Source organism: Dermacentor andersoni, chromosome 5, assembly GCF_023375885.2.
Source record: "Dermacentor andersoni chromosome 5, qqDerAnde1_hic_scaffold, whole genome shotgun sequence".
Taxonomy (NCBI): Eukaryota; Metazoa; Arthropoda; class Arachnida; order Ixodida; family Ixodidae; genus Dermacentor; species Dermacentor andersoni.
Genome location: NC_092818.1, coordinates 28274358 through 28292662, shown reverse-complemented (window position 1 = coordinate 28292662; position 18305 = coordinate 28274358). Strand labels below are relative to the sequence as shown.

Genomic DNA, 18305 nt, shown 5'->3' with positions numbered 1-18305 from the left:
GTCAACACTCGCAGTGATCGAACCAGTGACCCCTGCGACGACCGCGAGGTGAGCGCCCCCCGTGGCGCACGACACCGCTGCCGACGCGCGCGACACCGACGGGCATTGCGTGCGCGCGTGACGAAACTGCAGCGCGTCCTTGCACAAAGCATGCGCGCCGCCGCGGTTGCCACAGCGCGGCCAGGTCCCTGGCCGCCACCGGCTGTTGCGCGCCCGGCAGCCACTCGCTCAGCCGCGGCTGCAGAAAAGAGAGAAAGGGAAGGGGATTGAAGCGAGCGCGTGACCGTGAGCGGCACACCGTGAGCGGCACCACTGGTTTGAGACGCGCGAACAGAGCCCAGAGCCGCCTCGCTCGGTCAGCTGCCGCACCGCCGATCGAACAAGGGTTGGGACACGCCGGCGACGCCGGGCCCACGCTCGGCGGCTGCTTGCGCAACACGCGATGGCCGATGAGGAGACGAGATCCTGCCTTACGTGGAGCTATCGGCACGAGAGGTCTCCGGGGGAAGGGGGGGACGAGGTCTCGAGGATTTCCAGCTCTAGGAGAGTGACTCGTCGCTTTCTCTCTCTCTCGTTCCTTCTTTCCTTTTCTTTCCTTCCAGCGCTATTTAGTTATTCGTGATTTCTTCGTTTCGTGTTGCGCAATTATTGTGGCGCGAGAACAAGGTAATTGGCTAATGAACGCCAGGGCACGCAGTAGGCGAACGTGTGATGGTGATGCTGCAATTGCTAAGATTACAAAGGCGGTGGTGCACAATCCGACGCTTTCCTTCGCTTTCCCATCTTGCCGCGAGAGGGCATCCTCCCATCTACCGAAAATATTCGGGAGTGCCAACACGGTACCTTAGTACATCGCTACCCTTCTGCCGTCGTACCGCTTGTACCCGACTGCGCCTACGCGGTAAGCAACGCAGGCGGCATCGCCAACGGCATAACGGTAAGGCTATATAGTTACGATAACGCCTAAGCAGCTTCGTGCGTTGCTAACTAGCGCCACCTCGCGCTAACAATGCGAAAACTATTCCGTCAGCAACCTATCATTTTCAACAGCCCAGTGCCCAATCGACATAAACTAAAAAGATTGGTTTCAATCTGAATGCTATACTCTTTTGACCCTCACCTACCCCGGCCGTCAGAGCGCCTCTACGGAAAACTCGAGCACGTCTAATTGGCACAGCCTGGAAGCCGTATGTATTATTGCGGTCATGGTCATTAGCTGCAGTGCACAACGCCTGCAGCGCAGATTTTCATTTTGGCTTGTATAAAGCACGCTTATCCTCCCCGGTCTGCTTCAGTACATATGTTGATTTCGAAGAAATAAGAGAGAGAGAGAGAGAGAGAGAGAGAGAGAGAACACTTCCGAGAGAATTTTCAACACCTCCGGCAGAATCTACGCCCTGCGCGTGAAATAAGCTCACTAGCGATGCGAGCAGTGCGTTGACAAATCACTTCGACAGGAGTATACGAGTTATGCACACTATACGACCTTCTCGTCTATCTTCGGGACGGAGAGCGGACAAACCTTCGGCAGAAATATCAGCACGTACGAATATACGAGAGCTGTCGTCACACGAACGGCGGCTATTTACGAGCAGGTGAAGAAGCGCTCCACGAGAATTTCGATCGCAGAAAGATATAGCTGCGTACATTTACCAACAATAAAACGATTCTGCGCTGCAGCAATCTCTCTCTCTCTCTCTTTTTAAATTCCTTTTGCCGCAACAATGTCCGTGAAATATCACGCAAGATATTTCTATTTTATTTACATAATACTGCAGACCTCATGTGGTCCAAGCAGGAAGGGCAGATAACAAGGCATATTTACAAACGCCATAAAGTTATTACATAGACAAAAGGTTTGACACACGACACAAATGAGCGAAACAAGTCAAAGGAAATACATTGCACACCAACCTGCACATCAAAATTCATTGCTAAGATTTCTTTCAAAACTGTCACTTGAGACAATCTGTTCAGGCAGTGCATTCCAATCGCTTATTGTGCGCGGAAAGTATGAGTATTTAAAGAAGTTTGTTTTCGCAAAATATGGTGTTAGGGCATGGGTGTGTTGGTGACGGGTTTTTCGTGTAGTTGAAGGTGTAACATAAGGTGAAGAAGAAATTCCAAACTTTCCCTGGATGAGTGAATGAAGAAACGTTAATCGAGCAATTTTCCGTCTTATATGAAGAGGTTTAATTTCGTTGGAGGCCATTAAAGCACATGGGGAATCAGTTTTCTTGAATTTATTGTAAATGAAGCGCACAGCCCGTCTGTGCACGTTTTCTATTTTTGCTATATCTTTTTTGGTGTACGGGTCCCACACTATAGCCGCATACTCAAGTTTGGGCCGAATAAGAGAGTTATAGGCTAATAGTTTAACGTGACTGGGTGCTCCTTTGAGCTTGTGTTTCAAAAATCCAAGATTTTTTAACGCAGATGAACAGATGTAATCAGCATGGTCGCTCCAGTTAAGTTGTGAATTTATTAAAACGCCTAAATATTTGTTTACCCGGACCGTAAATCAATACATCGGGAAGTTTTGCAGTTTTGCGAGTGTCGGCTCACTGCGCACAGCATGTCGCGGATTGCGTGAAATGACACCCCTACATCTTCGCGCACAAAGATTTGCGTCAACGCATTAGACCTTCGACTAGTTGGTACACGTGGCGCTCTTGTGTGCATTTTCTTTTTCGTCGGTCGTTCGGAGCTGCTTCGCAATTACGGACGACGACGAACACGTCCAAGCCGCCATTTCAGTTAAGTAACGGTCGTTTCTCCAATTCTACATTTTTTCACGCTGGAAATGTCTCCGCCCATTCGAACGCGTACGTTTTGCGAGTCTCATTCAAAAGCTCGCGAATCAGCCTCCCAGTAAAGCGCAAGGACCGGCTGCACCCATATTGCACCGTTTTTCTTTTTTTCAGTCCGACTAACGAAAAAAGAAAAAAAACTGCAAACAATGGGCGACACTACAGGCCGTCGGCGGCACTTCGGTTTTATGGCTGACATAAAATTTAGCTTAGCAGCGCGAGCCGGCACCACGGATAGCTTACACGACTGCCGTACGATGTTGCGTGTGTGCCGACAGTGGAAGCAGTCTTCTCAAAGACTAAATGAATGGCTTTAGGCCCCCCAAAGTGGTCCGCTACACTACGAAGTCCTCGTCAGCCATCTCATCAATCTAGACATGTAAAGCGAAAGCGAGTACACAGGCGAACAACCACTCCGAAAAGCGGCCTTTTTCAGAGGAACGCCATTACAGCTTCTCCTCTCGCTTGCCTGAGCGTCAGCCAAGCATAGCAAATGGGGTAGAGAAGGCTAAACCAGAATCAGCCGAGAGTTAAACTCGGCGTTCCCACGTCAGCACTCCGAATGACGTCAAACGACGTCATCCTTTTTTTCCCCCTCACCGTGCGTCCCGAGTCTCGACCGAGCCGTCAGCAGCACAAAAATCAAAGCTCCGCTTCGCTCGAACGTTCATAATGAATGCGCATCGGAAACGTACGTGCGGCGCAATGCGTGATAGATCTGACAGCTACGCTAGACAGGAATAATAAATGAAGGCGCCTCAACCCAAGAAACATGACGAGAGTTTAGTAGGCGAATAAGTTACGGCGGAATCGCACATTTGGCATTATTTACATCTCAGTAAATGTTGCTGTTCTTGCTATTTCATTGTTGTACTTTTTTAATGGTGTAACATTGTATTTTTATCCTGTACCTGCTCCTGCGATTTCCTTTTTTTTTTCTTTAAGGCAGCAGTAAGTGTAAATCATAAAAAAAAGAGTAAAATCCGTTCGTCAAGCAGGTCACAAATTTGGCGCAGAATATAACAGGCACATCACGAATGCTACTCGCCCGTAAATTAAAAGAAACACATGAGTAGAATCGCCGCTTTTCTACCGGCACCATTGCTTAAGTACCCGTCAGGCTATGTACGGCTTTTACGTTCTTCTTTTCTGTTCTAATCCAGATAAAGTAATTTCATTCATTCATTCATTCATTATGGAGCTTGAACTCCGTACATTGAAGCGCGAAACTCAACATAGAACAGACGTAAGACAAGCGCTGACTCGTAACTGCGTTCTTATCTGTTCCGTTGTCGGAGTCGCGTCCTGCGATGTAACATTTCAGCACCGAGCTAACTGGTTACCCAAGCGCTTGAAGTTAAGCAGTTCCACAGAGACGATTTCAAACCTTGTTCTTGGGTGTTTCTAATAACTCATATATTATCAGGACGGCCCTGACGTGGGAATAGTACAGGAAACCGCACTAGCGTATACGCCGCATTTATGAGTGACACAGATGTACCAGTCAACCCGTCAAAGCGGTACACCATGATTAAATCCCCTTAACTTGAACTCTGTGGCATCCGTAAATCTAGGGGTGTTCGAATAGTGAAATTTTTGAATATCGAACCGAATGTGACATTCGAAAAAAAAAATAATAAGCCTACTGCCGAATATTGAATCGAGTATGTTTCTCATTTGTGTAATATCCGTATGTATAATCTTTGTACAGGGAGATCATTTTTAAGGTTTGCGAGATTTGTAAAAATAGCCTTTTGCATCAGAAGAACTTCAGTTTGACCTAGTTGGTGTTTGCTGCATATCATAATGACTGCTAATAAAGACGGGGACAAGGGAAAGAACACAAAAACGACACGGGCGGTAACTTTCAACTGGCTGCACACATCATAATGACCGCAAATAAATATGATAGCATCTTGCAGATATCATTATCCTAGTCCTTGAGATGGATTATTCAGGGGGGCGGACATTACTCCCACGAGAAATCGAAACACATATTCAGCAAATAAAGAAGAGTTCTCTAATTATCTTCATAATTAATTATTTTACGTCACACGTTGCAATTTACGAATTGTAGCCGGTTTTTGCAAGGCGTACCCACTTGGAATGAATTTCCATAATGGCGCCAGTTTGGACGTATGCGCCATCAAACTCGCCGCCAAAATGCACCGTTGTTCCAATTCCTTCAACAAAACGCACTTTTACGCATTGAAGCACAAAAGTAACTGGCAACACCCACATATTTTGTCCCGCGCTTTGGGAAATTATATCTTGAAACTGGTGTCAACCAGGAAATTCGCTTCAACTGGATACGTCTTGCAAACTCAGCGGCTACAATTCGTAAACTGCAATATGTGCCGTAAAGTAATTAACTAAAAAGTTAATTAGAAGATACAGTTAATTCGTTAAACATGTGTTTCGATTGCTCGTGCAAGTAATGACCGCGTCTCTTCGAATAATCAAGCTCAAGGAGGAGAATTATGCTATCTGCCACGACAGATTATTAAACATTCCATAAAACTTAAAAATGATTAGCCCTGGATAAACAATAACTGCTACGACAACAACATTAACATTATTTGACACGCTTAATTTAGCACCGAATTCGCAACCGAACGCCCGCACAACTTAGGAGCTTGTAAATAAGATACGCCTGGAGAAGAACGCCAAAATGAAACAGTTAAGAGGGAGCTTAAGCTCGGGCTCAACTCCGACTCGGCCTATTCAAATACATGTAAAACGCAAAAAATGCTTTTATGAGGCAACCTCTAGACCGATTTTAATTAAATTTACTGCATTTGAGAGATAAAGGTAAATTGTAGTGACTTTTGGAAGCGGAATTTCGATTTAGGGCTTGAATTTTGTAAAGAGAATTTTCAAAAATTCGGAAGTTCGTAAAAAGATAGAAGCACGAAGTTTACACATTATTAGCTCCGCATCAATAACATATATCGCGGTTCTGTAAACGGCAGCCATTGGATCATTCAAAGTGGACAAACTTGATATGTGAATTTGTATATTACGTGAATTTCTTACTTTGTGTACAAGGTTTCCTCAAAAGCTCTATTTCCATATTAATAATTTTTTTAGGATTTATGTTAACATATAAATTTTGTCCGCTTTAGATGTACTGTTAGATGCAATCCACAGAATTGCGATACCATTTTTCATTGCTGCGTTACAGAGTTGTAAACTTGATAGTTTCGTTTCCTTAAAATTCGTGATTTTTGCCAATTTTTAATAAAAAGCTGACGACCTATATAAAAAATTGGAAACCAACACTCACTAGATCTTAAGTTTGTCTTTTAAATGCAACAAAGATCGTCAAATTTGGTGCAGTGCTTGCCGTGAAAAACGAATTCTCCTTTTACATGTATCTGGATAGGAGCACCCGAGCTAAAGCTTCCTCTTAGGAAATCACGTCACCAGATGCACGTACAGTGATGTGCTCGTTGAAGGCAAGAAATGCGACATTATGGCACCGCACATTGTCATTGATGAACGCAGACGTGGTGACACTGCGGGAAAAAATGAACAATATTAAAATTATTAAAATAAATATTCAAAGGAAGGCGTTGTCATCCTCAGCACTGGTTTCGCCTGTACAGTCACCATAGCTCTCTTGCAGCAGAATAATTCGGAACAGTCCTCACTTCTGTCGTTCGCTCTATCTACCTGCATTCTCCTAGATTCAGAATTCGCAGCATTGGAACATTCGAAGACATTCGAACATAGACGAAGACGTGGCGTTTGTTGCCTAGATCATCCAATTCCCCATACTGCGCATATTTCGAAAGAAACAGACGTTCGTCAACTTCGAACGGTGAATCTCGTAGCGATTACGAATCGAATAGCGCAGACTATTTATTCTATTCGCATTGGAATTTTCGATTATTCGCACACCCCAACGTTTAGACGACGGCCCAACCAACGATCCAGCCGACCAGCCCACTGGCGCCACCTCTTCGCAGCCGGCCAAACCACAAAGACCTTACGCTTTCGCAGGCAGGGGGCGCAGCCATACGAGCAAGCTCGCAAAACTGCGTTTCGCCGTCCCGCTTCGGCGCTAGTTTCGAAAGGGGCAGAGAACTCTCCGTGGTCTGCGTAGTCGAAAGCAGAATTCGCCGGTGCGCTGTGTGTCACCGGAGAGGGGTATATTTAACCACAAAAAGCGAATTTCTGTGAATGTAAGGGCGCGTTAAAATAATGGCACAACGAACGAGGGAACTACGAAGCAGAATCATTGTCGTGCCTAATAAAAAATATGCAATTTCTTTTCTTTTGTCTCTCTTAGTTGCTGTCGCCTTTTCAACATTATGTAGTAAATTCATAGTTTCGACTGGTTCCCCCTCCCCCCCCCCCTTTTTTTTTTTGCCGCGTGGAGTGTAAATTTCCTCCAACACTGCGTGTAACATTCTTTATGAGCTATTCGGGCCTACCTCCTCAAGACTGAGAAGTGTCCTAAGTGGTCTTCAACGTACGCTCGCCACCTTTTGTGGCTGTGTCGAGGCCACACAAGAGGAGCTACCCAGTGGTCCCAAATAACACGACAGCGTGTCTACCAAGTTGACATTATCAAATCCTCTGAGTTTTCCAGGTTTTCCCTGAGTGCCGTTGCGAAATTCCCTGAGTGACACAGAACTTTGTCTTATGTCAAGACGGGCTGACACCATGTCACCTGATGTTGTCACTCTCTAGTAAGCATGTTAAAAAATAAAATCCAGTTTGAATAGGAAGAAGTAGTGCTTACTTTATTCCAAAAAAAAAAAAAAAACTGACGGGATGGGTTAGTGAAATGCACAGCGAATAAAATATATTCGAAAAGGAAAATGGTGAAGCCCGTTGCAAATAGAGTTGCAATAAAAAGATATGCATGCGGAAGGAAATATTTTCGAAAATGAGCTATTTCTCTGAATTGATAGCAAGCTCGTTCGTATTAGGCCCAAATTTGTCAGAAGTGGGTCTCTCAGCAGCTGGAAAGTCAAGCTCAACTGTCCCGACATACTCTCAAGCCTGCGTACAATGCCCCAGTGTTGCGTTTCACTGCTTTAAACAGTTTATTTTGGTTCGGATGAGGGTCACCTGCATCTTGGCGTAAGCCAACACTTCGGTTTTTGAGCTCAGGCGCCTTTAAAGAAGACGCAGCACAGTTCATTTCCCAATCATTCCTCACTGCGTCGGTCCTTTCTGTTCTCGTCCTCGCACCGCCGCTCGCGCCCCCCCCCCCCCCCCTCCCAAGCCATTTGAAGCATCCTCTTGATCAGTTGTAGTCAATGTCCGATTTTTTGGACTCTAGGTGGCGCGAAAACGTCCAAAAATATAAATGCATGTGTACCCAAGAGCTCAAGAGCTGTTGGGAACTCAACTGCTCCCAAGAGCTCAAATCGCCACAGGTTCGTCAAAAAATGCTCGGAAGGCCTGCCAGTACACTTATTAGGCATTTCGGTGCTCGTACTGTGACAGGAGACGGCGTGTGCACGCGTGTATAATTAGGGAATACACACTGTGTCCCGCGACAATTGCCCCTTCCCACGCTTGTTAAGCTTCACCGCAATACTTCTCGCAGGCTTGACTGCGTAACATTGCTGTGCTGAGGCGAAGCTGCCTTTTGAGAACCGACATTATGCAACGCGCCCTGCTTTCTAAGCTTCGAAGCCAAATTACAGAGACAGAGCCGGTGCCATTGCTGACAGCGGTGAATTCTTTCAATGAAAACACGGCACCGAACGGCAATAACCTTTATAGTAAACGTCGAAGCAGTTGGGCCTCGCGTTGTCGCGGTGGTGGCTACGGCTGCCAGCGGATCTGCGTGCGAGAGCGCCGGTTCGAGGCGGCGGGATAATCAAAATGGCGGCGTGGGTGGCTTTGATTAATGCCGTTTCGGACCTGCGATCAAGGCCAAAAGTCCGAAAAATCAGACGGCGAAGAGTTTTCGCGTCCGAAATTTCAGATGTTCTTTTACATTGACTCTACGGGGTACGTATAGGTGGTGGTGCCACGAAGCCGTCCGACTTATCAAGCATGTGGGCAAAATCGGTCGTTGACTGTACACTGGCAACTTCTCCAGCCGATGACATGGCGTCAAAGTGGGTTAGTTACGTTTCCTCTCTGCTACTCGTGCCAGCATTACCGCGACTTTCGCTCGCTTTCAACAAAATTATAGCTAATTTTCCCTGATAGAAGCACAACTTCCACGAGTTTTCCCCGCGTTTTCCCCGAGCATTTCTAGACTATCCGAATCCCCGAGAATTCCCGGTTTTCCGTGCGAGCGTAAAGCGGCGATATAAAATTGGTGAGCTGCACCAACCGAGCAAACTTTAGCAGAAACCGAATCTACAATCTCAAGTCAGCTACGAGCACAGCCCAACGACCGAGTTCTCTATATACACTCGAATGGCAGCAAGCTACGTAAGATTAACGTCATAAATTCATTCCACTATGGGCTACTGCGGCACACTCCGCAGTAGCTCAGTGGCTACGGCGTTGCGCCACTGAGCTTGAGGTCGCGGGTTCGACCGCGGCCACATTTCGATGGGCGCGAAATGCAAGAACGCTCGCGCACATAGATTTACGTACGCCTTAAAGAACCCCGGGTGGTGAAGATTAGTGCAGAATCCCCCACTAGGGCGTGCCTCATCGTCAGATCGTGGTTTAGGCGCGTGTACAAGACCTCAGTATTTAATGGTTAAAGTACAGCGGTGTGTGTTTGTTTTGTGCGCCCCTTCGTCCTCGTGAGATTCTTGTGCTCTTTTCGTGTATAAGGACCAACAAGCCCCACTCTAATGGTCTCAACGAGTCATTGAAGTGGCCGGCGGGCGAACACGTCGTCCCTTTTCCACGTTGGCAGGCTGCAATAATTGCGGTAGAACCGTGCATGCGGCTACGACCAAATGCTTAGGGAAATCGAATGTCAAGTAGTATATTCATTGTCGAGTAGTATATCCGGAATTTGAAACATCGGACAGACTGCCTGTATGACGAAGACGTGGCGTTTGTGGTCTATAGATCACGTCGGATTGTGGCTCGCTAGTTAAGAGACATCACCGTTCCAAATCAGAGTGCACGAATACGAGTCCCGTGAGCTCCGCAAAGCACTTTCTTTTTAAATCGGTGCTACCTACCTAGCCACCGGATATTAACCCCCTAACCACTCTCCATAGGTTTACTTCGAACGAGGTACCAATAACTGTATATCTTGCAAAAACGCGGCGCTGAGCGGCAGGGCCATTCTTACACACAACAAGCATGCGAATTTTCGACGTAGTGCAATCCGCTGCGAACAACTGATAACAGCGTACGCAGTGTATTGCTTTCGTCCTACGTCTTCTTTTGCAGAATAAGGCAATATTGGTTCTTCAAAATTTAGGAATTCAGTGCATGTGTGTGTGTGCGTGCGTGCGTGCGTGCGTGCGTGCGTGCGTGCGTGCGTGCGGGTGTGTGTGCGTGCGTGTGTTTGTGGATAACATTAAATATGTCACTCGGCAATCTCCAGAAGAACTAAAACAGGAAGACCCCGCCGCTATGCGCGGCACTAATATATCACAAGGGCTCACAGTGACGCAAATAAACTCGAAATAAACCGAACCAAAAAAAATGTTTACGAATGTCGTGCGTACTCGCTCCATTTCCCCTCCGGCATGGATGAACTGGCGAGCACACTACGCTACCAAGTGGGGGGAACTTCGGTGCTTTCATCCATCGGTCCAGATTGACACAGGAAAAATTAAAGGACAAGGCACTTCGCAAGACGGGGGATGTAAACGTATTTAAGCAGAACCGTGCCTTGTTGCGGTCACTGCAGCTGCGGATAAACCAGTCTGAGAGCTGCATGCGTCCAAATCAATCGATGACCGTCACATCTACAAGGGAGGCCGCCGAACAAATGCGAAACAGTCCGACACAGTCGAGCATGCTTGTCGACTGGGGCGGTGCCGATGCGCGGCAGTCACAAGAGGAGAAGGCGCGGTCCGATTTCATTACCTCGAGTGCGTATCGGTCAGCAGGGGACGGTCCCCTTATTCGCGCCACTGGGGGACGCCAAGTTCATAAGGACACGAATGAGAAACGTTACGCAAAGGTCTACTAGGGAATTGCACTTTCGCAATACAGAAACGGCCACCGCGTGAAGAGGCTTGCACGGCAAGCCGGAAAAGATGCGAAAGCCCGAGACTGCAGTGCATAAAGCCCGTACACGCCACCATTAAGTTTCTACGTCGGTCCCCTTGACGTCACGGATTTCGACGGCGTCTGCTCAAGTTTGGTTAGTTTATCGGTAACGAACGAATACATCGCATTCTAACGAAATCGAAAAACCCGCAAATTTTGGCTTCTGTTCTTTTTTTGGCTTAACGGTCAAAAATACGAAAAAAAAAAACTTTCGGAACCACAGGATGTCACAGTGACGTATACCGGCGCCGAGACTACGGCGCGGAGTTCAAGAAACGGAGGTTTATAGTAGACATTTTCCATAATCTTCATAATCATCAGCCTATTTCATGTTCACTGTAGTGCGATCGAAGGCAGGCCTCTGCAATCGGTCTCCGTAAGTCTCGCGCCAGACGACTAGATATATATTCTATGCCTGCAAATTTCCAAGCCTCATCCCGACAGCTAGCTACTACTAATCAACGCCTTTCTCAACTACACGTTTCCCATCCATTGGCACTCTCTCTTCACATTCCTCTAATAGAGCAGCTGGTCCACGCAACTACACGGCCTCCGCGAAACCAATCTATTCCTCTAATCAATGCAGTAATATCGGGCCTTTTGTTCCCGCGATATAGATGGCATCGTGGTTTAGGAAAGATGACACGTCAAAAACGATTTGGCGTTGCCCCATAACGGTGCACGTTTGCGCAGCTCCGACGGCAATAAGGATCGAGACGACCGAGAGTTGCGGGAGAAGCGAGAACATCGCGCGCGCAGGACATGGCAGTACGCGTTCCTATACAAATATACATACACGGGGCAAGGCAAGGAAGGACGCACAGCAGAGCTCGAGTCGAGCAAGCCCTCCACCGGAGCGTGCTCGCGAATCGACCGAGCGCGCAAGAGATAAGCGCCCGCCAATACTCTGTCCGCCGCAGCTCGCCTCTCTCTTTCTCTCTCTCTGTCTCTCTCCAACGCCTCACCCTCATCAGAGCGATTCGCGTTCGGAAGGGGGGCCCCACGTCGGCGCCTCGAAGTACAGCGCGCCCAAGAGCTTCGCGGGAAGAGATGCGCGAGGACAGTTTCTGGGCAGACGAGCACTGCGGTACGTCTGGACTTCTGTCGGCCTCCTTCCTGCGGAAAGTACTAGAGAGATCGCCGTTAGCGTGACTGACTGCGCATACAAACCAGGGCGTCAACTGCGTCGGGATTTTGAAATTCCCCGGTCTTTTCCAGGGTTTCTCGGACTGCTTTCTAGCGGAAATTTCCGGCAGGCTTATCACACTGGAGGTTCCGGCGCAAGGAAATATTGGCGGTTCACAGCGAGCCAGTGCACAATTTTCAATAAGTACTGCCACTAAGCTGCAGCGTAATGTCAGATTTATCCAATCGTGCGCTTTATGATATCCCAACCATCCAGATAGGCTCGCACACACAGAGTCGGCAACAAAAATGCACCATTATTTCCGGACTGCATAAGTTCAGTGCAAAATTACGCTTCTTTATGGCACACCACTAGATTCGCGATCAAGCGCCGTAGCTATCAATTTCCCTCGTTCAAAGCTACACCGGAATGAAAATACCCCGTCCTTTCCCTGAATCGTTCCAGAGCCGATATACTCCCTGAAAATTGCAGGTTCTTCCTGTTTGAAAACAAACCATGGAAAAGAAACGTAGCACCTTCTTTCAGCGATTAAAAAGTAAAATACGTAATCTAATGGTGGCTTATATCCCACTGCGAAGAGGGGGAGTGCCCAGCTGTGCGAGTAATGGCTCGTTATCGCCCTACCGCTCAGAGGTCGAGCGCACTCCGCATGGCGTCGACTTGCGTGTTTTGTTTCTCCTTCTGTCAGTGCGAGGGCACCGCAAGGTGCACCGATGCATGTGCCCTGACGCGAAGCTGACGTAAAGCTCACGCGGCAGTTTGTGCTCCTCCCTCCTCTCCGTGTTTCCTTACGCGGTTTGGGTTCAAACGCGCAGTCGATGACCCTCACCGAAACGCACCAAGTGCCCACCAAGATATGCCTCGGTGAGAGAAGAGACCGCATCCGTTCCCACGCACATTGTTTTCTACTCGCTTTCTCGCACAACTCAGCGGCTTCTCCGCGTCTGTTCCCGCGACGTATGCGGCAGCAGGAGAGACAGAAGCCGCCGCCTAATCCGGATCAGCATGCGGATCGGCTCGTTACGAAACCTTTCGCACGAGTCCGAACCCGCCTCAATGCAGCCGCGCACGCGTTCCGAGAAGAAACGCGTCCGCACCGGATACGAGACGACGTGGCGACATGGGCTGCAGAAACACGCTTAGCAGAAGCGTCTGCACCGTGCAGTCCGCGTATACTTTCGTTACCCTGCCTCACAGCACGTGACTTTCGAAACGAAGCCAGAGGGAATAATTTGTTATTTATTTCTTTTCATTTCCTACACGTTCCCTGAGAATCGAACAGGAACAGGCACGACAGCGCATACGGGAAAAGGAAAGCTTTCTAGAACGCATTTTTTTCATGAACTTGTGGGAAAAGCTTATAAGTTATATATGCATCACCGCGTAAGAAAAGACCTCGTGCTGTCACCCCGACGTTAGCGAGAAGTAAGCGATGTCGCGCGCACGAAATAACGGTGGATATATGCACGAACAAGCGACAACAACCACTGTCTCTTAGACGGGCGAACAGAGAGCGCAATCGCCGCCTCCGATTTCAGACGGGCAAGCGCACACATTTGCTCGTAACAGATGATGCGCGGAGAAGGAAGCAACCACCGTTCGGCGCGCCTGTATACACGACGCGCACGGAAGGGGCGACGGATAAACGCCGCTCGGTCGGCCTCCGCCCAGGCACGCGAGCTTGAAAAACAACTCGTCTGCTACGTCGTTCAACAGAAAACAGGAGCAGCGGCGCCCAGAATCGATATCGGGTCTCGACATCCGTAAGCGCTTCCTGCGGAAAGGAGCTCGTCGGGGCGCTCGACAAAGTACCCCGCTCTCCCTCTCGACAAAATCACGGCTTACAAACCACCCTCACCCCGTTTCCTTCTTTCCTTTTATACTTCTCCGGCCCACGGAAGGACTTTATATAACGACTTCCACAACAGCCTTTCCGCGCGTGACTTAAGCCACATTTCGTTCGGCAGAGCTGGGCGCCTCCCTTTCGGCCCTCCCGTGTAAATCGGGGCAATCCCTCGCCGCCGCTGTCGGAAAGCCCCGCGTTCCAACCGCCTCCCAGTCGCCCACAATTTTCTTTTTTTCTCTCGCGCCTTCGCGAGGCGTGTTGATCTTCGATTTCCGAAAGGACGAGCTCGGGGGATCGCTCCCCGACGGCAACTATAGGCGCGCTCTTCAATTGTTTCTGGGCAGCCCCTGGACCCAGCCGCATGGGCCAGAAGGGGGCAAAGCCTGCGCGTGGTTCGCTCAACCGCGCAATGTCATCCCGAGGGGGCGCGCCCCCGAGAGCTCTTCTTCTACCGCCTGTCCAAACAATCCCCTCCCGCGGAGAACGGCGCGTACACACACACGCGAGCGTCGAACACACATCGGTCGCGTTGCGGCGATGTGTGTCATTTCCGCGGTGTGTCTGGCGTTCAACCGTGGGCGGCACCGTCAGCCGCGATGGGCTGTCTGGGACCTCTGCCTTGCAGAACGAGAATGAAGAAGAAGAAGTACAAAAGCGCGGGAACGGGCAGCCCTGCACGCCTGACGACGAAACTCCCACCACGGGTCGGTGCTTCGCGCCCGAAACGGAGCCAGTCGCCAGCCGCCCCCGTTCTTCTTCTTCTCCTCTTTTCGGTGTTCCCGTGACAAATCGAACACGGAATCACTTACCATTCGTCTCAATCTCGCGGCACGTGCGCTCCGTGAGGCGCAGTGTGTTGTGGGTTAGCTGTCGTCGAGCTGCGCGAGCGGCCGTTTCTGTGGCGACGTGGGAATTGGCCTCCCTTCGAGTTCTCGCGTACACAGGCGCTCCGAGGCTACAAAATACGTGGCTTTGGGAATATATCGCCGGCGGGAGATCGCGCTGAAGACGTCGTAAACTCCTAAGCGGCCTGCGTTGGATCGCGAACAAAAGTCTCCATTTGCACAGTGCTGTGCAACCCGTTTTCGACTACTCGCGCACGATTTGGGAAAGAAAGTAACTGTGCGTACGTCGCAGACGACAGTACTAAGTATTGCGCCGTGTGCAACTTCAAATCTCAGTTACGCTAGAGTGAACTGGTTGCTAAGGCGTCGGCATTTCACTATTTTCCCATGCCAACTCGGCACCAACACAAAAACGTCTACATTGAAGTGACCCATGTTCGTTAGGGTAATACGGCAGTATATTGCAGATTGGGTTTAATGTACTGCGCAACCAGATACGAGGCGGATATGCAAAGCTTCTGACCGCCGCCTCCCACGTACAGATACATGCAGTGATCCGTCGCTCGATATACCAGCGCGCCAAGGGAAGTACGGCTCCTAGAGCAATTGCCACGAGTACGAAACGACGGAAAGCGCACTTACCCGCACGACACCGAAGGCTTCCGGGCAGCGTGCGCACGGGCGGAACCCGGCGGAGCGAAATACGAGAGCGAAATTTCGACTACTGATGCGACGCGGTGAAATCGCGATACGCTCGAGACCACCTGTTGTGTCGATTCTACTCTCCCTCAGGTGAATGAGAGAGCAACAGAGGGAGAGTTAACGCTTTGTGATGGATCGCACTTCGGCCTAATTTGGTAAATGAGAAAAAAAGTGGGAGTGCACGGGGAAAGAAAGAAAGCGAACTAAGCCCGGCGAACGAGATATCGCACGGAGAGTGCGAGTAAGCTCTGTCGTTCTGATTGATGGCCGCATTTAGAGGACGCTTTAGCTCGGTAGCTCGTATCTAATACATGGGCAAGGAGAAATCGTTTCTTGTTGGTAACCACTGCAGCCATCTTGATGAAATTCATTCAAACGAAGTTAAAATCTAGTAACTGCAGGAAATGGACCTTCAATGATGACATAAATCTCTTTAAGAGAGAAAAGAAGATTCTTGAAATAAGAAAAAAGTACTGGAGCGCCAGGTTCACAAACCTGTAACTCAGCAATAAAAACGACATCACAATTCCGTAAAGTGCACCTATTGAGTCATCCAAAGCAGACAAAACTGACATATTATACACATCGCTCTGAAAAGATAACGTTAACTTGTGAGCAGGACTTGTTGCCAAACCCGACTAAGCATTGTAGCAACGTGACGTAAGCTGTTAATTCACATTTAAAATCGGTCCGCATTAGATGCTCTAACAGGTGCACTCGACACAACTGAGGCATCTTTTTGGTTCACAGCCACAGTTTCGTAAACTTCGTGATTCTATTGTTATTTTCTTTTTCTTAACTAGTCAATTTTAGACAAATTTCTCTAAAAAGTATGAGGTCCTAAGCAAAACTGTGTTTCTTAGCGTTGCTACAGCATTTAACTCTCTCTTTCAGATGCAACAAATTTTATTCAAATCGTACAAGTGTTTGTCTCGTGATAGCGTTTCTGCATTCTGCGCGCGTATCGATAGGGAAATCGGAGTTGGCCCCAAGCTAGCCTTCCCCTTAAAGACCGATCGACCAAGAAACGCACTCGCGTTCGCTCAGAGTCTGGGGCTGCCCTCGCCATTTAGTTAGGACGTGTCGAGATGCGTCTAAACACACGCGCCTAGAGCGAAGACTCGGCCGAGTTGGCATAATAAATGGCAACCGATCGGCGCAACGTACATCAACGAGGACACGAGGGAAGGGAACACAAACGCGGCGCTTGACTGCCAAGTGCCAACAGTGCTTATTGGCCAAGCACAGGCCACACAGTATACGCAGGCATGCGCCAAGGAGGATGCATGCGCTAAAGAACAGTGGCGATTTAGGGGTAAATACGAGCGAGCTGTGTTGACATTACGACGCACTTCTTTGAAGTTCCGGATGCACGACTTAAACCGCGTTCACCGGATGCACGACTTAAACCGCGTTCACCGCATTGCAAAGTGTTTGTTCAGGAGTTCGCTCGACACACGCCCTGACTCTTCGAGGAGCAAAGCGCACCTAACGGTGGTCCGGAGCAGACAAGCGTCTGCTGCACTGTACAGGAAGTCCAATTGAATAATTAACACAATTGCGCTGAATAAGCTATTAATTAATTAATTATTTAGAACACATATTTCAATGTACTATTTGGATCCGGCGAGTTCGCAAGGCATATCCACTTGGAACGGTTTCTCAGGACTACACCAGTTTCGATATATTCCTTTCCAAAGTGTCCGACGAAATGCACTGGCGTTCCAGTTAATTTTGTGAGTTCATGCATAAAACAACGTTTTCTTTAAAGAAGTAAGCGGAACAACAGTGCCTGTTAACCGGAATTTCGGCGCCCTACGTTTTTTTCTCGCAACTTTTGCAGCTAATCCCGGGGCGTGATATCCACTTTTTCTAATCCGAGTTGTCCTTTCGCGTCGGGTATACATAGAGCAGAGAGTTACAATGATCGAACGCTTGGATAACACACGCGCAAAGAAGAAAGAAGGGGGAGAGCCGTGGGTCATACGTATCAATAACTAGTTAAGCGAACTAGTCTATTGCTGAGCGTGCAGTCGAATTATCGGCAGAAAGAACACGCGGTGGTATACGTTGCACGGCGAGCTGGAAATAAAAAAAGAAAAAGAGAGGCGCATAGCGGGTGCGGTGGCGAAGAGAACTCAGCAGGAGCAAACACTGTCGGGCGACGGGCTGGCTGCACTGATCGACAGCGGCTGCCCCGTGTGTCCGGAGAATGGCACATTGCGTGTCGTATATCCGCAGCTACGCGAGCAAACATTTCAGTTCGCGTGCGTTCAGTGCGACGTTCTGGGGGCACTGCGTATAGGCAGGAGTCGTCGACTTCCTTTGAATAACGCAACAAAGGGCGGTGTTGATATTGAAGATATGGGTGTTCGGTCCACGACACCGGCTGCAGGAATTGCAAGGCTGCAACACTGCTTTCATAGTTACAAAAAGAAAACAGAAGAAGAACGACCCAGAGGTTAGGTGTTTGCAAAACACCCGATGTGAAGTTTACAAGACTATACGTTATATTTACACAACTCCTCCGTGTGCAATTTCTCGCACACGATATTCGCGTACTTGTATGTCTTAGTTGGCACGCACAGTTACGCTTTATTTGCTTTTTTGCGCACCTGTCAAGCATATAAAAAGATCACAAAACTCCCGCGGGTACTACACAGACAGTGGAAGGGGGAAGGGGGACAACGTCACTTCATTTTAACGGCGATTTCATTTAGGCGCCACACACAGGCAGCAGCCAAACGTGGAACAGTACAAAGTGACAAGCAACAGACAGTTCTCTTTTT

The 18305-nt window shown here is 48.7% G+C and overlaps 1 protein-coding gene across 2 annotated transcripts in view; it reads right to left on the bottom strand.

The window, feature by feature from the left end:
- LOC126529991 (centaurin-gamma-1A-like) overlaps positions 1-18305 on the bottom strand; it is a 277071-nt gene that overhangs the window by 171542 nt on the left and 87224 nt on the right. The gene's annotated exons all lie outside the window — the stretch shown is intronic.